General features: G+C 38.8%; 1 protein-coding gene and 1 long non-coding RNA gene across 12 annotated transcripts in view; one reads left to right on the forward strand and one right to left on the reverse strand.

Moving 5' to 3' along the window:
• Positions 1–14,313, reverse strand: part of TMCC3 (transmembrane and coiled-coil domain family 3) — a 346,055-nt gene that overhangs the window by 19,828 nt on the left and 311,914 nt on the right. The gene's annotated exons all lie outside the window — the stretch shown is intronic.
• On the forward strand, positions 2,034–10,459 carry LOC143642800 (uncharacterized). 2 transcript variants are annotated; one of them, XR_013155872.1, is made up of 3 exons: positions 2,034–2,448; positions 6,660–6,822; positions 10,186–10,459. It is a non-coding gene; the product is annotated as an uncharacterized LOC143642800 (long non-coding RNA). The 2 variants fall into 2 exon arrangements; XR_013155873.1 differs by lacking the exon at positions 2,034–2,448 and adding an exon at positions 4,079–4,185 and having other exon boundaries at positions 10,186–10,454.

Consider the following 14,313-nt stretch of genomic DNA (forward strand, 5'->3'; position numbering starts at 1 on the left):
CTCATTGACCAATAGTATTTCAATCGATCCTTTTTACCCCTTATGACTGTAATTAAATTAATTTTTTTATCCTTTTTTTTCTTTGTACTCACTTGTCCATACCTTAGATAAAAGGAGCATCAAACACAAGGTTTTCATAATCACAGTCACACTGTAAAAGCTATACTTTATATAATCGTCTTCAAGAATCAAGGCTACTGGAACACAGCTCAACAGTTTCAGGTACTTCTCTCCAGCCACTCCAATATACCATAAACTGAAAAGGGATATCTATATATTGCATAAGAATAGCCTCCAGGATAACCTCTCAACTCTGAAATCTCTCAGTCACTGAAATTTTATTTTGTCTCATTCCTCTCTTCCCCCTTTTGGTCAAGAAGCCTTTTCAACCCCATAATGCCAACTCTTGACTCATCCTGGAAGTCCTGTCCCACGCTGCCAGGGAGATTTACACTCCTGAGAGCCAAGTCTCATGTGGGCAGGAGGGCAGTAAATTCACAGGTCAAGATGGCTTAGAGAGAGAGGCCACATTTGAGCAATAAAAGAGGTTCTCTGGGGGTGACTCAGGCACAATTATAAGTAGGCTTACCTTTTCCTTTGCAGGAAGAAGTCTCATAGGGATAAACCCCAAGATCGAGGGCTCAGCCTACTGAATTGTTTGTCCCTACTGCTTGTGAGAATATTAGGAATTCCCCAGATGGGAAAGTTGACTATTTCCTCCTTTCTCCCCTGTCCCCCAAGGAGTCTCTGCAAATACATTTTTATTCTCTGACCAAATTACTCTGGAATATACAGGGGCATCATACTAACCTGTGAAAACCAAGAAGACTCACGCCCTATTCAAGATTCCATGTAATTACGGTGTTCAAATGAACTGACCCTAAAAGTTAAATTAGGTAATGCGCTACCCAAAATATACATTTTGCACCAAATTAACATATCTCCCTTTGATCTCACATGGAAGTTGAAGCTTTAAAACGTGGACCATAACATTCTTTACCCTGTATTCTGATTTACCTCAGTCCTATCCATATCAGGTACATTCATATATCTAGTCTAAGTCTAGACTTTTTCAACTTTTTTAATAGTTCCTGTATGGGATGGGGTACTGCTGACTTTCATAGCTTCAGCACTCAAACTCTGAGTCTCAGGTGTCACGTAAATACTTCAAGTTTCAGGGAATAACCAAGTTATACAAAAACAGCTCAGTATCTCAGAATTTAGAAATAACAGTTACATCTCTGGCACAGATGTGACTGCTGTAAGAACTTAAAATCTAGGGCCGTTTACAAAAGGCCCAACCCGATAACCCATGGTCTCGACTTCAATTCTCCAAGTTTGTATATTATAGTTAGTCAATATGAGTGCCTTTTTATTTCTTTGCTTTGTATATATGTTATACTATACAATAAAAAAGTTAAAATCAATGAGTGAGGATGATATTTGTCTTTTTGTTTTGACATTTCATTCAACATACTGTCCTTAAGGTTCATTGACCTAGTTATATGCCTAGCAACTTCATTCTTTCGTGCAGCTGATCAGTTGTCCACTGCATGCTTACACCAGGGTTCCTCCTTCCATTCCTCAGTAGTTACACTCTTAGGCCACCCCATCCACTGCTGCCATAAACACCAGTGTGCCAATGCCCATTCCTGACTCCACTCTCAGTTCCTCCAGGTATATATCTAGCAACTGGGTTTCAGGATCATATGGCAACCCCACCCCTCGCCTCCTGTGGAACCACCACACTGCCCCTCAAGGGGCTGCACCTCTCAGCTTCTCTATTAACAGTGAATAGGTACATCTCTTTCTCCACATTTTCTCCAGCACTTGTTACTCTGTGCAGTTTTAAACAGTTTTATTCACAAATCATACAATCCAAGATAATTAAAAAGACATGACTTTGCTACCACAATCTATATGAAGGATATTTCCTTTCTTCTGCAAAGAATCCATACCCCTCTCCCCCCTCCCCCATCCCACTTGTTGACATAATTTAGTTTTGACATAATGCCTTTGTTACATCATATCAGAATAGATAGATTCTTAAAGCCACCTACCTAGGCAACTGATCTACTTTATAAAGTAAATACATAGGGGTGTCTATCAGACATAATTACGCCTCATAATATTAATTAGAATAACTGTTAGCCCTGATAAGTGGCTTATAAGCCTTCTCCTTTTTGGACTTTAGGATTTTATTGCGACTCTAACTGTATTTTTCATTCCCTTATCACTGTCTCTCCATGGACTGAGGGAGGTGTACTTAAATCTACAGATGCTATGTCTTCCTGCTGGGAGATGCAGACTGTGCCCTCACTGGAATGTGTAATAGGGGAGTGTGGTCAAACACCCCTGTTGACGGGCAAAGCAAATCCACACCTCCATTCCTGGAGTGCCTTCCCTGGACCCATGGAAAGCCACACTAGGGTCATGACTTGGTTCAAGGTATGTGAAAAGCTGCTGTGTAAGACTGAGTCAGGAAACAGCATGTGGTACTCAGGTCTCAAAGCAAATGTGAGCCTCACAATTAAGTTCTACTCTGCAGGCCAGGGTTTAATTTGTTTTTGGCACCGTCACAAACATTGGGGGAAAAATATTCGTATCAGATGCTCTTTAGTATAGAATTTTTTTTAACCATGCAGATATCCTTTATTAATTAAAGAAAAAAAAAGAAATTAACCCGACATTTAGAAATCATTCCATTCTACATATGCAATCAGTAATTCTTAACATCATCACATAGATGCATGATCATCATTTCTTAGTACATTTGCATCGATTTAGGAAAAGAACTAGCAATCTAGTATAGAATTTTATTATAAATGAATGCGAACACTACCAGCTATCACACAAGGCTTAGAAATAACAAGTCATTTTTTTTTTCTTTTGCATGGGCAGGCGCTGGGAGTCAAACCCGGGTCTCTGGCATGGCGGGTGAGAACTCTGCCACTGAGCTACTGCGGCCTGCCCAACAAGTCATTTTGAGGAAACAATAAGAAAGTTGACCTTACCCTTTTGTAATACAGAAGCTACTTCCTTTGAGCAGTTTTTTTTTTAATATAAACTAATAGTATTTTCATCAAATAGCATTAGAAATAAAATGCTGCCTTTAGCTGCACCAAAATAAAATACAGCATTGCATTTCAAGAAAAAAATTAATATCCATGAAAAGTATACTCAAGCAGCATTTTAGTATTTAATTCTAGTGTGGAAAAACAGCCTTACTTTGAAGTTGTGCTGGGCCTTCAAATAAAGCCATCAATATGAAAACTTTGATTTTCTTGGGCTGAAAAATATTAATTTAAAAAAGATAAATCAGATCATGTTCTTCCTCAAAATCCTCTAATGTTCCCCTAACTAAAGTGCGAAATGCTTAGCAAAGAATTTACGATACTTTTGATTAGGGTTTTATCCTAGCCACATTCGATTAGATCTCTCCATAAATATATCCTGAGCACATTCCTATCCAAGGAACTGGGAGTTGGGTGGAGCTTTAAATACACTCTCATTTAATCTATCCAGCTCCACAAAGAAGGTGTCATTAGCTCCTCTACAGATTTGGAAGGGAAAGGCATCAAATAAGCTTGTGGCTACAGGTAAAAAAAAATACAAAGCCTGCATTTGTACCAAGGTTAGCCTTTAATCTTCATCTTATTCCATTCATCCAACGAGCCAGCCACACTTGAGTACTCCATGTACTTTCCTTTATCTGTGCATTAAGTGCTTGCTAGCTCCTCACCCTATATGCCTCCTTGATTTACCTTCCGAGGACCTGTTCAAGCATTATCTCTTTCACAATCCCCAACCCCCCAGTTGGAATTGATCACTTCCTATGTGTTTTCCCTAAACATTGCATTTATGCTTTTGTGCTTCTCTGCTAAGTAAGGTAGGTATTCATACAACATTTATTCCTTCCTTATCTTGATGTCTTCTTCAAGGAAGGGGTTGTCTAATAAGCCACCACAGTCCTGCCCCACACTCCATAATCAACAGACTTTAGTGTCTGTTGAATGAAATAGTGCTTGACAAAAAGCCAACTGGGACAGCCAGTTGTCCCTCATATGTACATTCTTTCAGCTATTTGTAAGAAGATCAAGAAGAACTCGAAGCTGAGGTGGAGCTGGATTGCTTTCAAGATAGACTGGACTGTGAACTGTTCATGGCTCTTGAATTATGCAAGACGTAAAATATTCAGCAAAAACTGATGTATGTCTCATGGTTCTGTTACTCCAAGAGGAATATAGATGATCAATCACCAAAAGTTATTAAGATCGACAATGTACAGATGATGCAGGTGTAATTCCTTTATCCCTAAGTGAAAATTTCCCTGCTGGTATCATTATAAGTTATCCCAGGGAATTCAGGTGCTGCTCCTTCTAACACACCCACATGTTCTGATTCTCAGTCCATTATCACACCCACATGTTCTGATTCTCAGTCCATTATTTGTGATACCCAAGGAAGTAGTTTTGTATTGCATTAAATGAAAAACTTTAAAAATCATCTATCTAATGCACCAGCAAAATTATCAAGGGTAGCTCCTTGTGCATTAGGAAATCACATTTCAATAGACTGTAAACACAAAAATAAAGTTCCTTTACCCTCCAAAGGCACTGCCTTGTTTAAAGAGCAAAGGCAGGCTTCAAGAACAATGGCTGGAGAGGGGACAGGATTAGCTGTAAAATATCCATGCCAATACAACCTATGCCAAACTCTTAAATCAACACAAAGTTCGTGTAAGACAAACTCCCCTTTAACACAGAATAATTAATAGCCCCAGGCAGGAAAAGAAAAGAAGCAGCTACTAAAATAAGCAATGAGAAGCCAGCAAGAACCCAGATTTCAAGAAGTGAGAAAGGCACATGAACCACAAGCAGTAAGTGATGCTAGTAATAGGATTATTGTGATAAATCTAAATTAATTTAAACTTAAATACTTTCATGTATCTTAAATCTCAAGATAACCTACACAATAAAAAAAAAATGTAGGCTGCTTCTGTTTTAACCATGAACACTAATAAAATGTGTCAACTTATACATATACTCCCTCTTCTGGCTAAAGCCTTAGCAGATTCTATAATCATTAAATGCTCTGCTACCACGATGCAGAGAAAGAAGACTTCCTTTTCCCATAGCCAGAGCTGTTTAAAAGCACCAACAATTCATGTCTGGGGCAAAGAATGGCACCCTAGGAATATACTACTTGTAATCTGGAAGACATGAAACCATGAGGAAATAAATGAATTTATGAGCTGTGATTTTTTTGTGTGTGTGGATGCTGTATGGCGGGGGTCACATTTCATTCCTTTTTTATTCCATTTGAGTACCTCATGATCGCAATACCATTCACTGAATTTTTGTTTGTTTTTACTTTGTTTTGTTTTTTTGGGGGGAAATGCATGGCTGGGAATTGAACCCAGGTCTCCCTGCATGGCAGGTAAGAATTCTACCACAGAACTTCCCTTGCATCCTCTTGGTTTTTTATATAAATGCTATATAGCGACCCTTCTTAGAACCCAAATCTACATTTAAGTTGACTGTATTTCCAAAACAGAAGGAACAGTCTTCCAGGGCCCACTCCAAACACTTGTGGCAACTGGCCACCTCAGATTTTGTAGGAAAGCTCTGATTCCAAGGCTGTGAGTCCTTGAGGTTAACCGTACCACAGCAGAAGCATGATTCAGTGGCTAAAAGCACAGATTTCAGAGGAGAACTGCTTAGGTTCTCATCCCAGCTCTGTGCTAATTAACTGGAATCACTTTGGGTTTAATAACTCTGGGCCTCAGTTTCCTTTTCTGTAAATCACTTCACCGGGTGATTGTGAGTATAAATGAATTAATATTCCTGAAGCGCTTGCAACGGGGCCTGCTACACAAATGTTGGCTACCGTTATTAAATGGAACACACCCCAAACTAGGCGGGAATGGAAGCATAGTCCAGAGCTAAGAGCAGTGACGTTGCTGTCGCCAAGATTAAGCTCTTCCAGCCGAATCTGCTGATGGTCAGCGTCCCTTCCCCAACATTCCCGGAATCTGTTTGTGCACGAGAAAATGGAGGCCCGTCTCAAATTCACACCAGGAGGTCCCGTAACGATCAAGTTTCAGTGAACCTGAGCAGTAAAGATAACTTCTAAAATATGCTCACACATGTCAAAGCTTAAGACATTGCTTGAAAGTTCCCTAGAATTTAATTGATTTAATCTGACTTTTAAATAATATACAGTACCCTAAATGACTAAAATGTAAGATCTCAATATCTGGCCTCTAATTTTTTAAAGTGTCATTATTCTTCTATGCTGCCATTCTCAGTAAAACTAGGACTCCGAATAAAGAACCTAAAGACAGATGTCTAACATTTCCCATCTCCTCATCTTTGAGCAGAACAAGGGAAATTATATGGAAAAGCTTATCTAATAATTATAACTCACTATTTCCTCTAAAAGGTCTCCTAAAACTACTTCTTTAGACTTATGGCACGGAGGCTTATTTTTACAGATAATGTGCATACATAGTTTTTGGACCGGGTTTTATTTACCTGGCATCATTCTGCTCTCTACTCAGCATCTCAGCCTCCTTCAGCCCTTATTCAGACTGTCACCACATTGTTATTCTTTGCCCAGTAATTCCTTTCCAGACTAACCCTTCCTTGCTATTTCAGGTCCATCTACCTGAATCCAGATCTGGTTCCGAGCTTTCAACATTTCACTCCTTCAACCCAATGCATATAAAGTCATTGCACTAATCTTCCAAACTTCTGCTTTCACCAAATGACAACACTGCTCAAGACGTATTGGGCTCCTCTTCCTGCTGGTACCTAAACCGTGAGTAATTTTTCCCATCCCAGCTATCCAGTGTCTTTCTCCTTCTTTCACCACTTACCAGACCAAGCTCAGCAATGCAGTAACTCAGTACATTTCTGTACTTTTTTTTTTTTTTTAATTTTGCCATTTCCTACTGAACATACCATCTCCAAGCCTGTGTCTTCTCCAAAGCCACCATTTCTTCCAGATCTTTGGAAAGGGCCTATCCAAAGAACTCCTGCCCATGTTACTTCCTCCCATTTCTGATCCATCTGAACTACGTATTTGGTTTCTTATTTACATTGTTAATGGGTCCCTTGTTCTTTATTTTCTTGTTGAATTTTTAGGTTACTGAAGGCACTCTTCCAGGAATGCCACACAACACTCAGCACAGAATCAGCAGTATTGCTGAGTAGCAGATACTTACTTATATCACCAACTCCCTATGTTATAAAGCAGTGCATTTCAAGTTCTCCATGAGACCCATAATAATTAAACACATATATGTACATATACATATGTAACTGAAACACAAGCTTTATGAAACAATACTTACCATTACTATATTCAACAGAACTATATTTTTTAAAATATGGCTGGCTCACTTTCTTGCACAACTGTATACTGAATACATGTTGTCTATCGTTATTAAATGGGACACACCCCAAACTAGGTGGGAACTGCAGCAGAGTCCAGAGCCAAGAGCAGTGATGCTGCTTTCGCCATGATTAAGTTTCTCCAGCCACAGCTGCTAATGGTCGGCCTCCCTTCCCCAACATTCCTGGAACCTGCTTGTGTATGAGAAAAGACAATTATGAGTGTGTATATATATATATTGTTTAATTACTAAAGATAATTTTGTTAGGTATGTTAATGTATTCATTATGTAGAAAAAGTCCTTACTGTTTGCAAATACTTATTAGAAACAAGGTACCCTGATGTCTGTAACTTACTTTGAAACAGGTTACACACGTAAGCATGCACACACACACACACACTATGGGGAAAATATAAAAAGTGCTCCATTGTTGAATCTGGATAAGGTAGATGGTGTTTGCTCTAAGTTCCTTCTTTTCCATATAAAAATATGAAATGATAGCTGTCACTCAATTTATTTCATGACCAACATTCCTTATATTTAGGAAAAAGATAAGTCGCTCGTTTCTCTATTTGCTAGTTATACTTGAGGAGGCTCTATCATTGTGAAGAATGCTCTGAGATTACTTCTTGGCCACTCATCCCTCCTTCAAAATCCTTTCAATGCAGCATTATCACCTTTGTGGGAAGGTGTAAGATTAAGGAGTGGTTTTCCACTTGCAGAGATCGGAGAATCAGGATTTACCCTAAGACTTCCCATCCTTAGAATAATCCTTGTGGTTTTCATCAGCCTTGAAAAGGACTATATCTAATAACGGCAAAAGTTCAGGATGATATTTTGAAACTGAAAATGCATCATAAACACGCACATTGGTAAAAACGTTCCTCTTCCTTCCCCTTCAGGAACTGACTCTTACAAAAGAATGGTTCCAAGGGCCGTGTCAGTAACATCTCCCACAACTGGCACAATGAGGAAACTGTTCTAGATGAGCGAAGACATTTTCCAGATAGTTGGGATTCTTACCATTTAATTTTTATATTAAAATTTAAGTCTTGCTGATGATGGATTTTCAAACTGCTAAATTCCCAAGACTAACTCCTGTTAACTGGAGGTCCTGTGCCTGGTCAAGTTTGGGTTGTGATATTACACAGTGACCTCAGGAAGAAACCTGACCTGACCAATAAGGGATTAAATTCTAGTTGCTCTCCAGGCTTCAGGTTTTTCATTTGAGAAGAAGAGGAGCTAAACTCTGTGACCTCTAAGGGCCTTACAGCAATGATACTTGACAATTCTCTTACTACTGGAATTAATTACTACCGTCTAAAGCTGGCAGCCCCCATTCACAACGGCAATAATCTTGTTAATAAACTACATTATCAGCACACGCCAACTAATACAAATCGAATATTTACCCTTATTTACCATGAAATCTTATCCGCCAACATGAAAACTGAGCAAAAGCAGTTAAGAACCTCACATATCAAGGAAAAGGGATGAACAGTTGTGCCGACACACAACAGAGATGAATCTCATGTATGCAATACTTAATGAAAGGCGCAGACACAAAAACACAGGAGTGGTCTGATTTCATGTATGTGGACGTCATAACTGGTCATCCTTGCAGGGAAGCAGTGGGGGGGGGAGAACGAACTACCCAAAAGGCTGCACGAGGTCGGTCTGGGTGCAGACAGTGTCAATCCAGGTGGTAGTTACATAGTGTAGACACAGGTAAGAAATCACCTGCATACTGAAGGCAAATATGACTTGTAGCAAGGATTTCTCTTTTCAATACATACATAAAAGAAGGAATCATGCCCTTTGGGGAAGTCACCATTAACTCCTGCCTTATCCTTCATCCTGGGTGAAAACCTTGCCCTTTGTAATCTGTCAATGCCCCTGATGAAAAGCATCAGCTTTGCGATAATAATTGGGAGTTTGTTAGTATTTCTGGCTTCCAGAAGAGAGATGAGTAGAGGTAGAATAAATTACTGATCATGTATTTAGGAAGCAAAATTTCTGTTTTCCTCTCATGTAATGGTGAGAAACTCCGCTGAACTTGACCAAATCTTACCAATCCACAAATGAAACATTCTTATATACTCTAAATAGCACAAGAAGGAAACTGGAAATCACTATGTACATTAAAAAAAAAATGCCTAAGAAACTAAACAACGTCTGTTTTTAAGGTGTGGGTGATTTTCCCCACCTCTTTCTCTTTTCTGTATTCCAACTTCCCTATTTGTCAATGCTTTTCTCTTCTCCTTTTTAAAATGTTTTTTTATTGTTGAATATAACATATATCCAGAAAAGAAAGAAAAAGCAATGATTTTCAAAGTACCCTTCAACAAGTAGTTACAGAACAGATGAGTTTGTTATGGGTTATCATTCTGTTTTTCTTTTTTTATAACTTAAAAAAATCCACATCTATTTTAAAAACACTGGCTTTCCCACAAGATAAAGTGTCAAGTGCAGCATGATTTACAGAGCAATTAAAGGCCGGCTGGACTCTTTCCACAGTGTCCCATCCTCACCCCTCAGACTTGCCCTGCCCTTGGTCATATCCTGATTTAAAATAACCCACTTGGTCATTCTAAATTCAAGTCACCCCAAACAACTTTCAGTTTCTTAAACATCCTACTTATGCCTCCATTGACACATTGTGTTTCTTGCTATGCTCTTGAATGATTTTTGAACTTCTTCTTCTAAGTCCAAGTCGAACATTACCTTCCTAGAAACCTTCTAACTGAAGCCTTCTGGTTCCTGAATTCCTCCTCCTTGTTCCCTAGGATACTCACTACATTTCACTACCACCCTATGGTTCAGGGATTCTGTATATCACCTTGCCCAAGCGGTGAACGCCTAGGGCAGAAGTTATCACAGTCATCTGACTCCACTGCTTTCAGCACTGGCTCACAGAAGATGCCCAGACATATCTGCCAAGTGGAAGTTCTGCAGTTTTATGGGGCTAGTTTGGAACCTAAATTAATCAATTCCATTAAATATCATTAAAAAAAAAATGGGTCCATCCAAGTGAGTGAGTAAGTCCTAACTGTATTTTGTGTGCTTTTTTAAAAGTCAGCCTCTTTGAGAAATATTAGCCTTTTTAGATAACTATTGCATTAGCAATCTGCATTAATGTATTTTGGAGTTTGTTGCATTTTGCAGAATTTGAGTAAATATATTTGTGTCTAAATCCAATTTATTCAGCTATACCATAAATATTAGTGCATTGCCATTGGGACCCTCACTCTTTTTCTGTCTTTTGTACACTTGCTCTTTTATATTCTGGTACTAAAAACAAATATTTATTAGGTAGTGCTGTAAAATTTTCAAAAACTTTGAAAAATGTTAAAGAACTGAAAAAATGTCGTAAATACTGACCAACTAGAATTTTCTTCCTGCTAGAATTGAACAATACCATGTGTTAACTGATATTTATTTACTGAGTACCAGTTATGTTATAGATACTGTACAGAAAAAGTAGTATTTTGACAGCACCTGCATTTTCATTGATTTTTCCTCATATACTCTATAGATAAAATAGTTATCTTTCGCTAAAATTGCATTCTAGCTAGCAGATACAGACATTCTATTCTTCATCACATCTACCTCTCAAAAAATCACTAGGTTTTATGACAACTTCTATGGAGAAATTCTAATAACTCCTTTTATATGATGACTCGGATGATAAAGATTCAAGTTGTAAATGACAATGAACAAAAGTTTTATAAACAAATTTTTAATATCCCATTGAGAGAAAATTCCTGGAAAAAAAACAGATATTAATATGAAATCACTTAAAATTATAGTGCAATGAATATCAACACAGCTATTAAAATGGAGGTGCTTCTGTATTTGTTACACTGAACTGTTAAGTGAGAAGAACAAAATGCACATATATACCTACAGAACATGCTCATTCATGCTTTAAAAAATGGGGTGAGGTCTACAGAGAAAGGTACAAGTATGATGTACTTATATGGGAAGCTTTTAGAAGTTTAGAAATTGTTGTTGGCAATTACCTCTGGGGAGTGGGATTGGGAATCTAAAGACTCACTTTTTGTTTAATATCCTCTTTGAGTAAAGTTTATTCACCTAGTTATTTTCATATATATATATATATATATATATTTAAAGTCCTTAATGCCTGAATCCTCGAAGAGACTAATAAACAATTATTTATAAAATCCCATTAGCACACTCAAGATTCTTCCATTATTTCCTCTATAGACCCATGTTTTTTCTAATAGTTGCAAAAAAAGTGGCTTCACTATCCAGGATACAAGCACTTTTGAAACTCTAACTTGATTTAATTAATTATTATTTTTTTTAAGTAACTACTAGAAAAAAATGCTTAAAACTGATTTCTTAAGGAAACCAAGTCTTAAGAAGTAAGTAGTCCTACCAAAAAAAAAAAAGAAAGACAGACAAAAGTTGCCAGATCATATATGCTTTCAGGGAAAATCCCATAAAGGAAATACTGTATACCAATGTTACATCACCTTCTTATACAATCTTCACAAAACCCCATCTTTTCAAGGACTACTGCTACCCGAAGCCCTGTAATGGGCTCCCCGGCGGCCACAGCTTTGAATGGGTATTAGAGGACAACGAAGCTTCTCAGGGGCACAGAGGCGGCAGCCCGTGTCAGGTGGACAGCGGCTGTCTGCACATGGTTTACGTGACTCCTGGACGCTAGATTGCTTTATTCATGATTCTCAGGTTCTAAGGTTCGGTTTTGTCCTTCAAAAATGGTTTCTGTAACAACTACGAATGGCAATAACATTATCTCCTTAAAAAGTTTATTACTGTTTTCCTTAAGGTTGAAGTTTCTGAGAAGCCAAGATAAGATAGATGACTTCCACTTACTTGTTTTGAGGGTCTAAATTTTATTTTAAAATGAAGCAATGCTAAAATTAGATTATAAAACTGATACATTTGAAATGTTTGCATTTAGCTGATTTTTAAGACATAAAAATATAGGACAGGGAGCACAGGTGGTTCAGTGGTAGAATGCTTGCCTGACATGCAGGAGACTCGGGGTCACTCCCAGCCCATGTATCTCCCCCAATATATATACATATATGCAATTATTTCCTACTCACAAGACAATCAGGACTTATTAAAAACATTTAATTCACAATATGGTATGAGGATACAGTATGGTTCCATAGCAGGGCAAGACTCAAGTGGTACAGTGCGGCACAACAATTTTTAAAATCTGTTTGGCATCAGCACATGCACATCCTCTAGACGTCCGAGAAATGCAACCCAGAGAACACAGTCTAAATACTTGTGTTGAAAGGAGGATGCATTAAAAATGCTCACAGCAGTATTGTTCACAATAACAAAAAATAAATAACACAAAGGTCTACAGACAATAGAATACATATATATATACATATGTATGAAAATGAACCACAGCTGAGGGATTAACATGGATAAATCTCAAAAGACACAAGTCACAGAACATACACAGTATGGATTCCACATCATAAAGGTCAAACGCCTGCAAACGCTCGTTTAGGTGTAAACACACAGGTGGGAGTAAAACGATAGAGGAAAAAACAAGGGAATGGTTAACACAACCCTAGGTTGTTGCTGGGGGGCTTGTGGCAAGAGGATACGCAACCACGAAAGAGGGTTGCAGGGTCACATTCAATTCTTATCCTGGATCTTGTGAAAATTGGGATGGTTTGAGTTATTTTTAAACAGAATATTTTCTATATATATATATATAATTTCACAATTTACAAGCATTTAAAAAATAAAGCCTATGGAGTAAATTTCAGAGTGAAATACACTAAATGTGTATAATGTTTAAGATGTACAATGACTAAAATCTTTCAATGTTACTGCTCTCTTAGGAGATAATGTTAAAAATCTAAATGTGAGGCCATATTGAAATTGTCGCCTGGACTCAAATCCCTCAGGCCCTCCCTGAAATAGGTCCTGACTTAGTTCTCCTGGGTCCTTAGCCTCACGGGATGGGGTGTGCACGGCACGGTCAGGAGGAAATCCCCAAATGTCCCCAAGGTCACAGGTGAAGTCCCTGGCAGCCTACAGACAACTCCCTCTTGCAGAGGAGGGGCATCTCCCCACCATCTGCTGGAAGGGGGCAGGAGGAAGTCCCAGCCTGGCCAGCATTAACAGGGCTCCTCCAGGACGTCAACGAGCGGCTGGGATGAGACCCTTCCTGTGTCCACTGGACCAGCTCACAAGGAAGGCAGCTGTGGTTGTTTTACAAGCAGTGCTCTAGCAGTTTGTGAGAGGCAATTTTCCCTTTCAATTGACTGAAACTGTGCGTGTCAATCTCTGCCAACTGTTACTCTCACCATACTGCCAGGCTATAAGATGCTTTGCTGTTCTAACAGCAAAATAAAAACTCCGTTCTTGGTTTTTTTTGATAGAAAGGCTCAAAAGCAAGCAGCAAACTCCCCTGACTTTCCACTTCTCCAGCTCTGATTATTTTAATTTCTAAAAGTGGGGATTACTATCATCAATAAGCTCTCCTGGACAAACCTTTGATTCTGGACTAATCGGGAAAAAAATGATCTGAATTAATAAATGTGTTCACATACTTTAATATCCAGGAAGGATTCTACTTATTTTGTGGCAATATGCAGAAGTCTTCCCTGATGCAGACAGACACACACACCAAGCCACAAGTGAATTCAGATTTTCCTCGCAATGAAGTAGCTCGTGTGGGCCGTGTCCCCCTGAAACGGAACTTTCACCGCATTTTCCTGCAGGAAGCCCCCATCCTTTACCACATGGTGTGCAGTCCGGAGCCCAGCCAGGGGAGACCTGAGCCCCCACTGTCATGCGCTCCCCAACCCACAGCTCTGAGGCGCCAGCACACTCTCCTTCCTTCTGGGTAGCAGACAGGGATGTCAAAGCCAGACTAGTTCAGT

This window comes from Tamandua tetradactyla, chromosome 7 (assembly GCF_023851605.1).
Source record: "Tamandua tetradactyla isolate mTamTet1 chromosome 7, mTamTet1.pri, whole genome shotgun sequence".
Lineage (NCBI taxonomy): Eukaryota > Metazoa > Chordata > Mammalia > Pilosa > Myrmecophagidae > Tamandua > Tamandua tetradactyla.